Raw genomic sequence first — 11,344 nt, 5'->3', positions numbered from 1 at the left:
AAATAAAACAAAACCACTACATAAGGTAATGTAATGAACTCATTATTTATTTATATTGGTGTTAAACCTACTGTATTCCAAGTTCTCTATGGTTCATAAACTATTTTACTAGCCATAGATGCATCAAAATAAGCAAACAACACACGAAAAACAGAGTCTGTCAAAAACAAAACAGTCTGTAGCAATCTGTAACTAACGCAAAGTTCTGGAACCTTAAAAAGCCTACCAAAATAGGAAGTCCTAAAAAATTTGTTTATTGAACAGCATCAAAAAGAATCAATGCAAAATCTCGTTTCTGTGATTTATTGAATTTTTTATTGTGAGCGCAAAGTTTCTGTTTTTCAGCAGAATCAAATCAACTTCATATCATAGGTTATCCTATAGGTTCTACTTGGCACAAACACTAAATAAAACAAGAAAACACATCTAAACAGAAAGTAAAAACAAAATTTATTACTAAACAGGAACAAAAACAAGAAACACAAAGAAAATTGGATTGCCTCCCAACTAGCGCTATCGTTTAATGCCCCTAGCTAGGCATAAAAGCGAAGATAGATCTAAGTAGTGCCATCTTTGGCACTTGATTCATAGGTAGCTCGCATGATAGATTCATAAGGTAATTTGACTTTATTTTTTGGAAAGTGTTCAATACCTTTCTTTAATGGAAATTGGAATCTAATATTCCCTTCCTTCATATCAATAATCGCACCAATCATTCTAAGGAAAGGTCTACCAAGAATAATAGGGCAAGAAAGATTGCAATCTATATCAAGAACGATAAAATCAACTGGCACCAAATTTCTATTAGCAACAATTAGAACATCATCGATTCTTCCCATTGGCTTTTTAATGGTGGAATCCGTAAGGTGCAAATTTAAAGAGCAATCATCAAGATCATGGAAACCTAGAATATCACATAAAGTTTTCGGAATCGTGGAAACACTAGCACCCAAATCACACAAGGCAAAACACTCATAATCTTTAATTTTAATCTTTATAGTAGGTTCCCACTCATCATTAAGTTTTCTAGGTATAGAAACTTCCAAATTAAGTTTTTCATCAAAAGATTGCATCAAGGCATCGACAATATGTTTGGTAAAGGCTTTATTCTGACTATAAGCATGAGGAGAATTAACAATGGATTGCAACAAGGAAATACAACTTCCTGAAGAACAATTATTATAATCAAAATCCTTGAAACCCAAGATAGTGGGTTCAATACTATTTAAAGTCATGACCTCTCCAATCCCACTTTTACCTAATTTAGTATCAAGATCTAAAAACTCCGAAATCTTGGGACGCCTTCTAAATAAAGTTGACTCATCTCCTGTCCCATTATTATCAAGATTCATATTGCAAAACAAAGATCTAATAGGGGATACATCAATAACTTTAAGATCTTCATCATTATTTTCATGGAAACTAGAACACGCCTTTACAAAGCTATCTTTCTTAGCACGCAATCTAGCGGTTCTTTCCTTGCACTTGTCAATGGTAATTCTAATTGCTTTGAGAGACTCATTGATATCATGCTTAGGAGAAGAAGATCTAAGTTTAAGAGAATCAACATCAAGCGAAAGTCTATCAACGTTCCTAGCCAAATCATCAACTTTGAGCAATTTTTCTTCAAGCAAAGCATTAAAATTCTTTTGAGAGATCATAAATTCTTTCACACTATTTTCAAAATCAGAGGGCATCTTATTAAAATTACCATAATAATTATTGTAGTAATTTCCATAATTATTAGAGGAATTGCTAGGGAATGGTCTAGGATTAATGTTTCCTCTATAAGCATTGTTTTCAAAATTATTCCTACCAACAAAATTTACATCCATAGATTCATTATTATTCTCAATCAAGGTAGATAAAGGCATATCATTGGGATCAATAGAAGAACTCTTAGTAGCAAACAATCTCATAAGCGCATCCATCTTTCCATTCAAAACATTAATTTTTTCTATAGCATGCACTTTTTTACTAGTAGATCGTTCTGTGTGCCATTGAGAATAATTAGCCATAATATTATCAAGAAGTTTTGTAGCATCTCCTAACATGATTTCCATAAACGTGCCTTCGGCGGCCGAATCTAAAAGATTTCTAGAAGCAAAATTCAATCCGACATAAAAATTTTGTATGATCATCCATAAATTCAAACCATGAGTAGGGCAATTGTGAATCATCAATTTCATTATTTACCAAGATTGGGCAACATGCTCATGATCAAGTTGTTTAAAATTCATAATATCGTTCCTAAGCGAGATGATCTTAGCGAGAGGATAATACTTAGAGATAAAAGCATCTTTGCATTTGTTCCAAGAATCAATACTATTTCTAGGCAAAGACGAAAACCAAACTTTAGCATGATCTCTGAGTGAAAACGGAAATAACTTCAATTTAACAATATCATTATCCATATCTTTTTTATTTTGCATCTCACACAAATCAACAAAGTTATTTAGATGAGTAGCGGCATCTTCACTAGGAAGGCCGGAGAATTGATCTTTCATAACAAGATTCAGCAAAGCAGCATTGATTTCACAAGACTCAACATCATTAAGAGGAGCAATCGGAGTACTAAGGAAATCATTATTATTGGTATTGGAGAAATCACACAATTTGGTATTATCTTGTGCCATAGCAACAAGTAATCCAACACACAAGCAAACAGAAAAAGGCAAGCAAAAGAGAGAGAAAGAAAAAGGCAAGCGGAAAAGAGAGGAGATTGGGAAAGAGAGGGCGAATAAAATGGAAGGGTGAAGTGGGGGAGAGGAAAACGAGAGGCAAATGGCAAATAATGTAAATGCGAGGGAGATGAGTTTTGATGGGTACTTGGTATGTCTTGACTTGAGCTTGTGTTGGTTTTCCTTGAAGAGGAAAGGGTGATGCAGCACAGTAGCGTAAGTATTCCCCTCAGTTTTTGAGAACCAAGGTATCAATTCAGTAGGAGGCTCCTCACAAGTCCCACGAACCTACACAAACAAACAAAGAACTCGCAACCAACGCGATAAAGGGGTTGTCAATCCCTTCACGGCCACTTGCGAAAGTGAGATGTGATAGAGATAATATGATAAGATAAATATATTTTTGGTATTTATAATATAGGTGCAGAAAATAAAGATGCAAATAAAAGTAGATTGGAAACTTATATGATAAAAGATAGACCCGGGAGCCATAGGTTTCACTAGAGGCTTCTCTCAAGATAGCATAAGTATTACGGTGGGTGAACAAATTACTGTCGAGCAATTGATAGAAAAGCGAATAATTATGAGATTATCTAGGCATGATCATGTATATAGGCATCACGTCCGCAACAAGTAGACCTACTCCTGCCTGCATCTACTACTATTACTCCACACATTGACCGCTATCCATCATGCATCTAGAGTATTAAGTTCATAAGAACAGAGTAACACATTAAGAAAGATGACATGATGTAGAGGGATAAACTCAAGCAATATGATATAAACCCCATCTTTTTATCCTCGATGGCAACAATACAATACGTGTCTTGCAACCCTTTCTATCACTGGGTAAGAACACCGCAAGATTGAACCCAAATCTAAGCACTTCTCCCATGGCAAGAAAGATCAATCTAGTAGGCCAAACCAAACCGATAATTCGAAGAGACTTGCAAAGATAACTCAATCATACATAAAAGAATTCAGAGAAGATTCAAGTATTATTTATAGATAAACTTGATCATAAACCCACAATTCATTGGATCTCGACAAACACATCGCAAAAAGAGATTACATCGAATAGATCTCCACAAGAGAGGGGGAGAACATTGTATTGAGATCCAAAAAGAGAGAAGAAGCCAGCTAGCTAATAACTGTGGACCTGAAGTTCTGTGGTAAACTACTCACAACACATCGGAGGGGCTATGGTGTTGATGTAGAAGCCCTTCATGGTGGATTCCCCCTCCGGCAGAACGTCGGCGACGGCTCCAAGATGGGATCTCACGGATACAGAAGGTTATGGTGGCGGAAATATTTCTTTGGTGGCTCCTTGGATGTTTTCGGGGTATGTAGGCTTATATAGGAGGAAGAAGTACGTCGGTGGACGCCCAAGGGGCCCACGAGACAGGGGGCGCGCCCTGTAGGGGTGGCGCGCCCCCCACCCTCGTGTCTACCTCGGCTGCTTCTTGACTTGCACTCCAAGTCCTCCGGATCACATTCGTTCCAAAAATCACGCTCCCGAAGGTTTCATTCCGTTTGGACTCCGTTTGATATTCCTTTTCTTCGAAATACTGAAATAGGCAAAAAAGCAGCAATACGGGCTGGGCCTCCGGTTAGTAGGTTAGTCCCAAAAATGGTATAAATGTGTAAAATAAAGCCCATAGACATCCAAAACAGGTAATACAATAGCATGGAACAATCAAAAATTATAGATACGTTGGAGACGTATCAGTGGTGCCCTCCACGCCGGCGCCCACGCCCATCGACATCACCGCCACACCGGTGGCTGGTGGCTCGTCATCCGAAGGCGCGAGGAAATGCGCATGGCAAGTGCCAGCCGACGTGTTGTCGGGCGCATGCAACCTGTTCGACGGAATGCCGGCCTCCGGCGTCGACGACTACATGCAGAACATCATCTTCGAGGGTGGTGCGTCGGCCGCTGGGGCTGGCCACGATCCCGATGAGACACAAAGCCAGAACGGCCGAGGGCCATTCACGCCGTCCACCTTTGATCAAGATCACGCCGCCTTCATGCATGATCAGGTCGGCCTGGACATGGACGGCTTCCCACTCGACCACGAGTTTTTGAAGGACTACAGACTCGAGGAAGAGGATGAGTTGGACATTGAAGGGGAGCCTTTGTTTGATGACGAGCTGGGCAACCAAGCCGCCGGGGGGAAGCCGGAGCGCAAGAGCAGGCGGACGAAGGCATACACGGCGGTCGAGGACAAACTCCTTTGTGAGTGTTGGACGGACATTGGGCAAGACCCCAAGACTGGAGGCGAACAAAAGGCATCAACCTTTTGGACTCGTGTCCATCACGAGTTCCACGAGCGCAAGAAGTTTCCGCCGTACCAAATGCAAAGCTCGCGCGTATGTGTGTCCATTTCGAAGCGTTGGAAGATGATCCAACAAGAGTGCAACAAGTTTTGTGCCACTCTTGAGAGCATCAAGGCACGCCCCGTGAACGGCGTCGACATGCAAGACATGGTATGCTAGCAAGCTCCCCTCTTTTGTTTCATTCTGTTTATTCTAGCATGTCCATATCCATTTGCCAATATGCTTGCATGCAATTCATTTGTAGGCATTCCAAGCTTTGGAGGCATTCAAGGTCCAACACGATGGCAAGTCCTTCAACTTCTCCCATTGTTGGAGGGTCATCAAAGACGAAGAGAAGTTCAAGGCGCAATATGCCGCCCTCATGTCATGTGGGGGGAAGAAGGCCGCGGAGGAGGTTGGGGAGAGCGAGAAGCCACGACCGCGGGGGAAGACCAACTCAAAGAAGAAGGACAAGCGGGATGCGGCGTCGAACGCCTTGATCGCAACCGTGGAGGACATGATGACCAAGAAGGACTCAAGGGAGGAGAAGCGCCGGCAAGACAAGGAAGAGCAAATGAACGCCTTCATAGAGATCCAAAGGAGGAGGCTTGAGATGGAGGCAGAGAAGCAAATGAGGATGCTTGAGATGGAGACGGAGAAGCAAGCCAAGATGGTAGAGGTCGAGGCCGCCAATACCAAGATCCAGGCGAAAGAAATGGCTCTCGCTAGCATGATGACGGGGGTGAAGATCATAAAGATGGATCTCAACACCGTGTCGCCAAGAAAGAGGCCGTGGTTTGAGAAGATGCGGGCCGACATGCTCAACTTCGACGACGAGTGACCTATGGCGGCGAGCGTCATCCTTTTTTGTATGCCTGCAAGTGTGCTGGCATGACCACGACCGACGATGGCATGGTCGAACTCCGCCCCTTTTTGTGTGTTGGCATCTGTGTCGGCCGCTGACAGTGCGCCAGCTGAACTGTGTGGTGTATTTTTTGGAGCTGTCATTGTATTGCCGGCGCTGGCATTGGCGCCGTCATGAACTTTGGGCGACGACATGGCCGTTGACATGATCTCTGGCTGCGGGACTTTTCATAATTTACGTGCGGACCTGAAATTGGTCGCGGCCGTTGAACACACTGCCGACTCAAATTTTAAAGAGAACGGACGCCGAACGGACGGCCGACCCAAACGGACAAAAGGCGAACAAAAACACCGTCCATTAGGATCGGCGCGTTGGAGTTGCCTAACACAAACCGAGCGAGCGCGCTCATTGCAGGCTTCACACTTCACAGGTGCCTGTGCTCTCGAGGATTCACCTCACAGTTCCATGTTGTTGAATATCTTTTGTATAGGTAGTATATCGCATGTATATGTAGGATCCTTTCCTACCTTGCCCCGCCTCCTAGTTAACATGTATAGTCGAGGCCGTGGGCTGCTCATTGTAAATATATACGTGCGTGTATGCACCCAAATCAATAGAGAGTTGCATTGCCAAACAATATGATATCAGTTTTCCTCACACGATCCTCTTCCTAAACAGCTTCCGCTCCTGCTGCCGCCGCGCCCTAGGCTGCCGCCGCCGCATCACCGCCGCCGCCGCCCCCTAGCTGCGCCGCCGCCGCCGCTTCTTCTCCCTGCCGCTGCTTCCCCTCCAGCCGCACCACCACCTTCCCTCTCCCACCCGACATCGCCATGGCCTCACCCGCCTCCTCCGCATCCGGTTCCGTCATCCCCAACCCCTTCGCCGGCCCCGATCCCGTCCTCATCCGCGATCTTGACATCCACCGCCGTGTCCCCGTGTGCCTTGACTACTCCACCTCCACCTACTATGCCTGGAAGACCTATTTCTCTCTAGTGTTCCGCGAGTATCATCTCCATGATCACGTCGACGGTTCCGTGGATTCCAGCCTCATGCTCGGTGATGTAGAGTGGACGACCATCGATGCTACACTCATCCGGTGGTTCTACCTCACCATCTCCAAGGATCTCTTCCACACGGTGGTCAGCGACGGGGATGACGCCCTCGCCGTTTGGACCAAACTCAACGGGCTCTTCACCGACAACCAACTCCAACGCCGGGTTTTTCTTCAACAAGAGTCTTTTGGGTCGCATCAACTTGATTTCTCTCTCGATGACTATTGCATGTGTCTCAAGAAACTTGCAGATGAGCTCCGTGATCTCGGCGAAATCATCTCCGACGATCTCCTCCTCAGCACCCTCTCCGCCGGGCTCAATGAAGAGTTCGGCAACGCTGCCTCCAACCTCATCTTGATCCCGGAGCCAACCTTTGCCAAGGTTGTGGCTTACTTGCGTCTGGAGGAACGTCGCATGAAGATGGCGAAAACTAGGGCGACCCACGTCGCCCTCGCTGCCGGGACCTCCCGCGGCGGCCCGCCCCCGCCGGCTCCACAGGCGCCCGCCGCGCCGCGGTTCCCTCCTCCGGCGGCCTCCTACGGGCCGTACCCGCCGCCACCGGCGGGCCACTTCCAGGGGCCGCCACCCCCGCCTGCCTCCTCCGATCGCCACCGTGGTGGGCGTCGCGGTCGCAAGGGAAACGCCCAGGGGGGCCAGCCTCGTCAGCCGCAGGCCACCGCGCCCTGGGCCGCGGCCCAGAACCCGTGGACGGGCCTGGTGCATGCGTATAGCATGCCGGTGCCCCGCCCGCCCGCTCCTGGCCTTCTGGGGCCACGTCCCGCAGCGCACCAGGCACTGATCACCGCGCCACAGGTGCCGTACGCCGCGCCTCCAGCAGCGCCGTACGCCGCGCCATCTCCAGGCGCCTACGCCATGGCGCCCTACACCGCGCCGCCGCCGGTGCCCTATGCCGCGGTGCCCTATGCCGCACTGCCACCGTCGGCGCCGCCGCTCCCGCCGGCTCCATGGGATCCGGCCCTTCTCGCGGCGCTCCAGTCCGCCCCCTCACCAGCCAACTACACGGGTGGCGGCGATTGGTACATGGATAGTGGCGCCACCTCTCATATGGCTGCCAACCCCGGTACTCTCCACTCCTCATATCCTGTTCATACCTCCAATCGTATTACTGTTGGCGATGGGTCATCTCTTCCTATCACGCACATAGGCCATGCTTACTTTCCATCCACATCTACACCGATTTCATTATCTAACATACTTGTCTCTCCCGAACTCATTACTAATCTTGTTTCCCTTCGTTCCCTTACTCGTGATAACCCTGTCACCGTTGAATTTGACATGTGTGGTTTTTCTGTCAAGGACGCCCGTACCCGGATGGTGCTCCACCGATGTGATAGCCCCGACGAGCTCTACCCAGTCCACCCACCCGCCTCCACCTCCACCTCTCCGGTCGCCCTCTCCGTCGGTGTGGATCTTTGGCACGCTCGCTTGGGACATCCGAATGACACCACCCTTCGTCATATTCTTCGGAGTTTTTCTTTCACTTGTAATAAGACCGACGGTCACACTTGTCATGCGTGTCGTCTAGGCAAACATACTCGGCTTCCTTTTAGCACTTCCTCGTCAGTTGCATCGTATCCGTTTGAACTACTTCATAGTGATGTGTGGACTTCTCCAGTTGCGAGTAATACCGGCTACATCTATTATCTTGTCATTTTAGATGATTTTTCGCACTATGTGTGGACCTTCCCGTTGTGGCGGAAATCCGATGTCATATCCATTCTCACCGCCTTTTACTCCTATGTCACCACCCAGTTTGGTCGCCCCATCCACGCTATCCAAACCGATAATGGGAAGGAGTTCGACAACCTCGCGGTTCGCACCCTCCTCACCACACATGGCACGATATTTCGTCTCACTTGTACCTATACCTCGCAACAAAATGGGCGCGCAGAACGGGTCTTACGCACTCTTAACGATTGTGTCCGCACCTTGTTATTTCATGCTAATGTGCCACCCCGCTTCTGGCCCGATGCACTTGCCACCGCATCACGCCTCATCAACATTCGGCCTTGCCGCGTCCGTGGCAACTTAGCACCACACCACTTGCTTTTCGGGAGCCCCCCATCCTATGACGATCTTCGCATCTTCGGGTGCCTCTGCTATCCCAGCATCGCCTCTACCACCCCTCATAAGCTTGCTCCTCGCTCTCTTGCGTGCATCTTCTTGGGTTACCCTGCCAACACCAAGGGCTACCGCTGCTACGACCCTGTTTCTCACCGTGTCTTCACCTCTAGACACGTTTACTTTGACGAAAGGGTTTTTCCATTTCAGCAGGTACCACCGACCGACTCGCCAGCGTCTTCACCTTCTGCTACTGGCGGCTCGGTCTCGGGCCTCCTTGGTGCGCCCCCGCGCCCTCGGGCCTCCCTCGGGCCGCCTCCTGGTTTTGGCCCCCTCCCCGCCTCGCGGGATGCCGGCTCGGCGGCTGCGGCTTCGGAGGGTTCGACGCCCCGCTCGGCGGCTGCGGGATCGGCCTCGGGCCCAGCCCCCTCGCCCGACGCCGCGGCGTCCTTGACGTCCTCCGCGACACCCGTCGCCTCGGCACCTTCCTCGCCCTCCGCCGGGGCCCCCGCGTCGGGCTCTACAGCGACCTTGCCCCCGACGCCCGCCTCCGACTCACCAGCGGGCTCGGCTGAGGGCTCTCCGCCGGCCTCTCCAGCGCCTGCGTCGCCCGGATCCGCGCAGGGATCCCCTGCGCCCTCGGCCGGCTCGGTCTCGGCGGGCTCTTCTTCACCCTCGCCCGCCGCACCGGCCCCGCCGCCCTCCCGCATGGTGACTCGTGCCCGGACCGGTGCGCTCCGCCCGAGTTAGTGGTACTCTGCCGACGAGTACCTGCTTGCGGCCTCTGTGCCGTCCACCTCAGCGCCTTCTCCCCTCCCATCGTCGGCTCGAGCGGCTCTTCGAGACCCTCATTGGCTCGCCGCGATGCAGGAGGAGTTCAACGCTCTTCAGCGTAACCGCACCTGGCAGCTGGTGCCTCGGCCGCCGCATGCTAACGTGATCAGCGGCAAATGGGTCTTTCGGCATAAGACCCGGCCTGATGGGACCCTTGAGTGCTACAAGGCTCGGTGGGTCGTTCGTGGTTTCCGTCAGCGCGCCGGTGTGGACTTCACCGACACCTTCGCCCCGGTTGTCAAACCAGGCACTATCCGCACTGTCCTCCAGCTGGCGATCTCCCGCGCATGGCCCGTCCACCAGATGGACGTCTCCAACACGTTCCTTCATGGCCATCTCGCCGAGCAGGTCTACTGTCAGCAGCCCATCGGCTTCGTCGACGCCACTCAGCCGGATCATGTGTGCCTGCTCTCGCGCTCACTCTATGGGCTCAAGCAGGCTCCTCGTGCTTGGTACCAGCGGATCGCTGCCTTCCTTCAGCAGCTTGGCTTCGTGGCCACCCGCTCGGATGCCTCTCTGTTCGTCTACCAACACGCCATTGGGACGGCTTACCTGCTGCTCTACGTCGACGACATCATCCTGACTGCTTCCACGACTAAGCTTCTCCGACAGCTCACGGCTCGCCTCAGCACCGAGTTCGCGATGAAGGACCTCGGTCCTTTACACTACTTCCTCGGGATCGAGGTAGTGCGTCGTGCGGACGGGTTCTTTCTTCATCAGCAGCAGTACGCCCAGGAGTTACTCGAGCGCGCCGGCATGCTTAACTGTAAGCCCACACCTACGCCTATCGACACGAAGGCTAAGGTCTCCGCTCTTGAAGGCACCCCAGCGCAGGACGCCGCCTTTTACCGGTCCATTGTTGGGGCCCTGCAGTACTTGACGCTCACTCGTCCCGACCTACAGTACGCGGTTCAGCAGGTGTGCCTCCACATGCACGCTCCCCGTGACTCTCACTGGTCCTTGGTGAAGCGGATTCTCCGTTACATCCGCGGCACTATGGGTCTTGGTCTCACGTTGACGGCGTCCTCCTCCACGGATCTGGTGGCCTACTCCGATGTCGACTGGGCCGGCTGCCCCGACACTCGGCGCTCCACCTCTGGCTACTGCGTCTACCTCGGGCCCTCCCTCATCTCGTGGTCGTCTAAACGACAACCCACGGTGTCCAGGTCGAGTGCCGAGGCTGAGTATCGCGTTGTGGCTAATGCTGTCGCAGAGTGCTCCTGGCTACGACAGCTTCTTCAGGAGTTGCACCTTGGCGTGGCCAAGGCTACCGTTGTCTACTGCGACAACGTCTCTGCCGTCTATCTCTCCGCCAACCCCGTTCATCATCGTCGCACGAAACACATCGAGCTCGACATTCACTTCGTGCGTGAGCAGGTGGCTCTCGGACACATACGGGTCTTACATGTCCCCATCGCTCAGCAGTTCGCCGATGTCATGACCAAGGGGTTACCGACGACTACATTTGAGGAGTTTCGGTCCAGTCTATGCGTCACTAATGACGTATCGACTGC

The sequence above is a fragment of the Triticum dicoccoides genome, chromosome 6B, assembly GCF_002162155.2.
Source record: "Triticum dicoccoides isolate Atlit2015 ecotype Zavitan chromosome 6B, WEW_v2.0, whole genome shotgun sequence".
NCBI classification, from domain to species: domain Eukaryota; kingdom Viridiplantae; phylum Streptophyta; class Magnoliopsida; order Poales; family Poaceae; genus Triticum; species Triticum dicoccoides.
The sequence above is the reverse complement of the archived record's forward strand: the minus strand, read 5'-3'. Positions refer to the sequence as shown.